Source organism: Octopus sinensis, linkage group LG9, assembly GCF_006345805.1.
Source record: "Octopus sinensis linkage group LG9, ASM634580v1, whole genome shotgun sequence".
Classification (NCBI taxonomy): domain Eukaryota; kingdom Metazoa; phylum Mollusca; class Cephalopoda; order Octopoda; family Octopodidae; genus Octopus; species Octopus sinensis.
In genome coordinates, this window is record NC_043005.1 from 7,213,821 (window position 1) to 7,222,056 (window position 8,236).

The 8,236-nt window shown below is 31.6% G+C and overlaps 1 long non-coding RNA gene across 1 annotated transcript in view; it reads right to left on the reverse strand.

Annotated features, from left to right (window-relative positions):
* LOC118764677 overlaps positions 1 to 7,083 on the reverse strand; it is a 12,768-nt gene extending 5,685 nt beyond the window's left edge. Inside the window, exon 1 of the long non-coding RNA XR_005000484.1 lies at positions 6,852 to 7,083. This is a non-coding gene — a long non-coding RNA (uncharacterized LOC118764677). The remainder of the gene's footprint in view (positions 1 to 6,851) is intronic.
* Positions 7,084 to 8,236: the final 1,153 nt, after the last annotated feature.

Sequence of the window (8,236 nt, forward strand, 5' to 3'; positions counted from 1 at the left end):
ATATATATATGAGTATATATACATATATAGTATATGTACCTATATATATGGTATATATATATATATATATATATATATATATATATGTATATATATATATATATATGTATATATATATATATATATATATATATATAATATATATATATATATATATATTATATATATATATATATATATATATATAGGTATATGTACCTGTATAATATAGTTATATAATATATATATATAGGTATATATATATATATATAGGTATATGTACCTGTATATATATAGTTATATAATATATATATAAGTATATATTATATATGTATGTATATATATGTATATCTTTATATATGTGTTTGTGTATATGTTTGTATATATGTGTATCCTTAAATCTTTATAACTGATACAGCCCGAAAGCTGCAGCTATGCTGGGTCACCGCCATTGAATGAGCTACCCTAGTATGTGAAACCACCTCTGATATGTGGCACTTGGCCAACAAGGGAGTTCGACGCTGGTGCCCACATCTGTGTTTCCTGCTGAGAGGTAGGTTCACCTGGAACCCCTGACAAGAAGAGATCCAGTTTAGTTTTAAAGAAACCCACATCCACACCATGCAGGTCACTCAGGCATTTAGGAAGGATATTGAAGAGCTGTAGTTCCCCTGAAACCCAAGCTGTTGCAGTATCTGCTCCTGTATTTTGATGGTGATGTTGGGATCTTTGGCACCACACAGTTGCGCCCCATTCTGCTGTTGGTGTAACTTTCAATGCTAAAATTCTGGACAAGACCCTCCAGGATTTTTTAGATGTATATTACTGCATATCTCTCCTGCCTTCACTCCAGTGAGAAGAGTTTTAATACTTTCAGTCTTTCCCAGTGGCTGATATGTTGCATTGGGACGATCTTCATAGTGCGGCTGTGTTGCTGTTAAATTTATATTATGTGTGACTATAGTTGGGAGCAGTAGTCCAAGTGGCTGAGGACGAATGTCTTCCAAAGGACCGTCAGTGTCTCCTCTCTTGTTCTGAAAGTTCAGTGGATCCATCCAGCTAGCCGTCTGCATTTTAATTACAAAATTGGTAATATGCACTTAGAAAGATGCATCATTACTCATGTCAGTGCCCAGGTCACGAACTGGTTTTGACTCAGGAATTGCAGCTCTTCCCAGGCCAATGTATCCAGTTTGCATGTCGTTCAGCTTTGTGTGCCGGTAGCGCAGGGCTTGGAACTTCCCTGCATTAAACTGCATGTTGTTGTCCGCAGCCCACCTGTATATTGTATCCAGCTCTCGTTGCTGATGTGCAATATTTCCAGGGTTTTGTATTGTCTGAAAGACTTTTGTGTCATCTGCATAGCTAGCAAGGGTGACCATCTTACCAACTGAGGGCATGTCCGATAGGGCCTATATGAACTGCAGTGGCCCCAGACTGTACCCTGTGGAACACGATTTGTTATTTATGTTTCCTTGGAGGTTGCTCCATTGGCCACCACTGCCTGCATTCTACCTTTTAGGAAGTTGTGCAGCCACTCTCCAAGTTTTCCGCCCATGCAAAGATCATGTATGCATATATATATATATACATATGTATATATATATGTGTGTATATATTACATATATATATATATACATACATATGTATATATATGTATATGGATGTATATATGTATATATATATATATATGTATCTATGTATATATTAGTAGATATATATATATGAGTATATGTATATATATGTACATTTATATATATATGTATATTTATATATATATGTATGTATATATATATATATATGTATATATATATATGTATAAATATATATGTATATATATATGTGTATATATGTATGTGTATATATATATGTGTGTGAGTATATGTATATATGTGTGTGTATATATATATGTATATACATACATCTATATATGTATACATGTATATGGATATACGTGTATTTATGTATATGGATGTATATGTGTGTATATATATATCTAGATATATGTATATGTATGTATATTTATATGTATGTATATATTTATATATGTATGTGTATATATGTACATATATATATATGTATTTATATGTATGTATATATATATATGTGTGTGTGTATATATATATGTATGGGTATATATGTATACGTCTGTATATATGTATGCATATATGTGTATGTGTATATATGTATATATGTATATATATATATATGCATATATATGTGTATATATATGTATGCATATATATGTATATATACTTACGCATATATATGTGTATATATATGTATGCATATGTTTCTGTATATATGCATACATATATAAATATGTGTGTATGCATATATATATACATATGCATATATATATAGACATGTATGCATATTTATGTGTGTATATATATATATATATATATGTATATATATATACGTATGCATATCTATGTATATGTACGCATATATGTATATGTATGCATATATATGTATGCAAATATATGTATATATATATATGTATGCAAATATATATTTATATATATATATATATGCATATATATATATATACATATGTATAATTGTATGCATGCATATGTATATGTATATATATTTGTATGTATGCATAAATATGTATATGTGTCAGTATATGTGTATGTATGTATGTATATATATATATATATATATGTGTGTGCATGTATATATATATATGGATATGTGTATGTATGCATATATATATATAATATATATATATAGGTATATGTGTATGTATGCATTTATATATACATCTGTGTATCTATGCATATATCTATATACGTATATGTGCATCTCTGCATATGTATATGTATGCATATATGTGTATGTGTGCATATTTATGTATATGTATGCATATATATATTTGTATATGTATATGTATGCATAAATATATATATATATGTATGCATATATATGTGTGTGTACATGTATGCATGTATATATGTGTATATGTATGCATATATGTATGTATTTATGTATATATATATATGTATATGTGTGCCTATATGTATGTATGTATTTATATATGTATATGTAAGTATTCATATATATGTATGCATAAGTATATATGTATATGTATATATGTATGCATATATATGTATGTATATATGTCTATATATATATGTATTTTTTTAATATATGTATGTATGGTTATATGTATTACATATGTATTTAGATATTTGTACCTGTATGTATAAATATATATATATGTTTATAGGTATATATTGCAATATATACATATATATCTGTATATGTATATATATATATGTATGTATGCATATATTTATATTTGTGTTTACGTATATCTATATGTGTGTATGTATATATGTATATATATATATATAAATATGGATATATTTATGTATACATATGTATATGTGTATGTATGCATATGTATATGCGTATCTATGCATGTGTATATGTTTATGCGTATGTATGCATGTATATATACATATGCGTATGTATGCATGTGTATATATATATGCGTATGTATGCATGTGTATATACATATGCGTATGTATGCATGTGTATATATATATGCATATGTATGCCTATATGAATGGATATGCGTATGTATGCATATGCAAATGTATATGGATATGCGTATGTATATATATGTATATAGATATGTGTATATATGTGCACATATATATATGGATATGTGTATATATGCATATATGTGTATGTGTGAGTATATATATATATATACATAAGTATATGTGTGTGTATGTTTATATATGCATAAATATGTGTATATGTATATATACATATGTGTGTGTATGTATGCATATATATATAGATATGTATATGTATGCATTTATATATATATATATATATATATATATATATTTATACATATGTATATATATGCATCCATATATATGCATTCATGTATATGTATGCCTATATACATTTTTGTATGTATATATATAGATATATTTGTATATATGTGTGTGTATACGTATGCGTATATATATGTATATACATGCATATATATGTATATGTTTGCATGTTGATATATATGTATACATATATATATGTACATGTATGCATATATTTACGTATGTCTATGCATATATATTTGTAAGTGTATGCATGTATATGTATGCATATATCTGTATATGTATACATATGTTTATATATATTTATATATGTATGTATGGTTATATGTATCTGTGTGTATATATATATATATATATATAAATCCTTAAATCCTTAAAAATGTTTTAGCCCGAAGGCCGCGGCCGTGCTGGGGCACCACCGCTGAATGAGCTACACTAGTTTGTGAATCCACCTCTGATACGTGGCACTTGATCAACAAGGGAGTTCGATGCTGCTGCCCGCATCCGTGTCTCCTGTCGTGAGGTAGGTTCATCTGGGACTCCCAACAAGAAGAGATCCAGTTTAGTTTTAAAGAAACCCACATCCACACCATGTAAGTCTCTCAGGCATTTAGGGAGGATGTTAAAGAGCTGTGGTCCTCTGAAACCCAAGCTGTTGCAGTATCTGGACCTGTATTTTGATGGTGATGTTGGAATCCTTGGCACCACGCAGCGGCGCCCCGTTCTGCGGTTGGAGTAACTTTGAATGCCAAAGTTTGGGACAAGACCCTCCAGGATTTTCCAGATGTATATCACTGCATATCTCTCCCGCCTCCGCTCCAGGGAGAAGAGGTTTAATACCTTCAGTCTTTCCCAGTAGCTGACATTTTGCATTGAGACGATTTTCTTTGTGTAGCTTCTCTGAGTTGCTTCGAGTTCTGCTGTTTGTTTTATATTGTGTGGTGACCAGTGTGTATGTATGTGTGTATATATATATATATATATATATATATGTGTGTGTATGTATGTATGTATATATATAAATTATGTATTTGTATATATATTTATACCTAAATGTATAAATATATACATATATATATACGTACATATTTCTATATATGTATATGCATATGTACATATATTTACATACATGTATGCATATGTATATATATGTATATATATACATGTGTATATCTATGGACCTCTGTATACATATGTGTATGTATATATATATGCATGTATATTATATATATATGTACATACACATACATGTGTATGTATGTATTTATACATATATATATATATATATATGCATATGTATTTGTATACTTATGTATATGCGTATGTATATATGTATGTATATGCGTATGTATATATGTATATATATGCCTATGTATATCAATATATATATAAATGTATAGAAATATATATATATGTATATGCGTATGTATATATACGCATATGTATATAAATATATATATATATGTATAGAAATATATATGTATACATATAAATATATAAATGCATAGAAATATATATGTATACATATAAATATATAAATGCATAGAAATATATATGTATACATATATATATATAAATGCATAGAAATATATATGTATATGTATATAAATATATATATAAATGCATAGAAATATATATGTATGTGTATATAAATATATATATAAATGTATAGAAATATATATATATATACATATATATACGTATATAAATATATATATAAATGTATATAAATATATATGTATGTATGTATATATATAAATGTATAGAAATATATGTTTATGTGTATATATATATATATATATATATTTATATCTATACATAATTGTATATATATATATAAATATATATGTATGTATATATATAAATGTATATAAATATATGTTTACGTATATATATATATATATATATTTATATATATATATATACATATATGTATGTCTCTCTCTATATATATATATTTCTATATCTATATACATTTATACGCACTGATTTTGACTCAAGAATCGCAATTATTCCTGTGCCAGTGTATCCAGTATGCATGTCGTTTACCTCTGTGTGCCGGTAGCGCAGGGCTTGGAACTTCCCAGTATTAAATTGCATGTTGTTTTCCTCCAGCCACCTGCATTTTGTATCTGACTCCCATTGCAGATGTGCAATATTTCCAGGTTTTTGTATTGTCTGAGAGACTTTTGTGTCATCTGCATAGCTAGCAACGTTGGCCATCTTCGCAACTGAGGGCTTGTCTGAAAGGGCCACTATGATCAGCAGTGGACCTAGACAGTGCTCCCTGGAACACGATTTGTTATTTGTGTTTTCTTGGAGGTTGCTCCATTGGCCACCACTGCCTGCATTCTATCTTTTAGGAAGTTGTGCAGCCACTCTCTAATTTTTTCCGCCTATGCCGAGATCACGTAGTTTGTGACAGATCAATCCATGGTCCACTTTATCAAAGGCTTTTGCAAAGTTCAGATATATAACATCCACACTTGAGCCATTTAGTAGCTGTTTTAACACCCATTCATAGTGTTGCAGGAGCTGTTTTAGCTTCTACCTGGTTGAAATCCATGCTGGGTGTCATTCAGCAACGCATTTTCTTCAAGGAACATGATTAGTTTCTTGCGGACTATTTGTTCCATGACTTTGCTGATGTGTGATGTCAGAGAGATAGGCCTATAATTTTTAGCATCTGCTCTGCTTCTTCCCTTATGGATACGGCATATTTTCCCTTCTTTCAATTTGACTGGGATCTTACCACTTGCAAGAAAGCTCTGGAAAAGAAGCTGTAACGGTTTTGCAAGTGCTTGTTTGCAGCATTTGAGAAGGATCGCTGGAATTCCATCAGGTCCAGCAGCTGAGTTTGTGTTAATCTCATCTATGGCCAGTGTGATATCATCATCTTCAATGTTGATGTACTCAATTTTTGCCTCTTTGGCTACAGGTAAAGTGGCAAAGGATTCTTCTGGTTTGTTTACTTGCCTGTGTCCTAGAGGTGTAGTGAACACACTTTGGAACTGTTCATTCAGTATTTCACTTATCCTCATGGGATTTCCTGTGAGAGAACCATCTTTTTGGAAGAGAGGTCCTATCCTCTGGCACACTGCGGCCATCTCTTTGGCAAACTTTAAGAAGGCTTTAGGGTTTGACTTGATATTTTCTATAACCCAAGCTTCTGTATCTGCTCTCTCCTTTTCACGAGACTGATGCAGACTTTTCTCAATTTCCATTAGCATTCTCTCGAGGCAAGATTTCTCACCACTTTTGGTGTGCTTGCTCAGGCGGTTCACAATCCTTGTCCGTCATCTCACGAGAATCTTCCTTTCTCTGTGTTCTTGAGCAAGACACTTTATTTCATGTTGCTCCAGTTCACTCAGCTGTAGAAATGAGTTGCAATATCACAGGTGCCGAGTTGTATCTGCTGTTGCCTTTCCCTTGGATAACATCGGTGGTGTGGAGAGGGGAGGCCGGCATGCATGGGCGACTGCTGGTCTTCCATAAACTACCTTGCCCGGACTTGTACCTGGGAGGGTAACTTTCTAGGTACAATCCCATGGTCAGTGTCGTGACCAAAGGGGGTCTCAGAATTTATGTATTTATATATATGAATACTTAAATGTGTGTGCACGTGTAAAAACACTGGTGATGGTATCACGTAAAAAGCACTGGAGCTGGGGCTGTGTAAAACGCTCCTGGTACACTCTGTAAAGTGATTGGTGTTAGGAAGGCCATCCAGTTGTAGAAACCAAGCCATAACAGACTATGTAACCTGTCAAGATGTCCGACTCCTGCCAGCATGGGAAACAGACATTACATGATGATGCATATGTGTGAATATTTTACATGCTTACATGTCAATGAGCCTAATCCAGGCTCTTGGTTGCTGGTGTCACATAAAAAGTACCGGTGCCATGTCAATGCACCCATGTGGGTGTTTCACAAAAACACCTAATACACCCGGTGAAGTAGATGGTGTTAGGAAGGGCATTCTGCCATTGAAATCATGCCAGAGCAAACATGGAACCTTGGCAGCTCTTTAGCTGGCCAGCTTTTGTCAAACTGTCCAACCCATGCCAGCATGGAAAACAGACATTAAATGATGATAATGATGATATTCTCTTATTTTTTCCTGCTTTGCAGCCCAAAGGCTATGGCTATGCTGGGGCACTACCAGTATCATCACCTTTATAGCTGTTCTCAAGAGGTTGGCTTGTGTTAAATGTGGGAGTTTGATATTGCTGACTTCTTTTGGGTACTTGCCATGATGTAGGTTCATCTGAGATCTTTTACTGCAGAAGGTCAAGCTGCTTGTTGAAAGCACTTACCCCACTGTGTGAATTGCTTAGGTTTTGGGGCAAAATATTAAATAGCTGTGGACATTGAAATCTATTCAAGCACCTTAA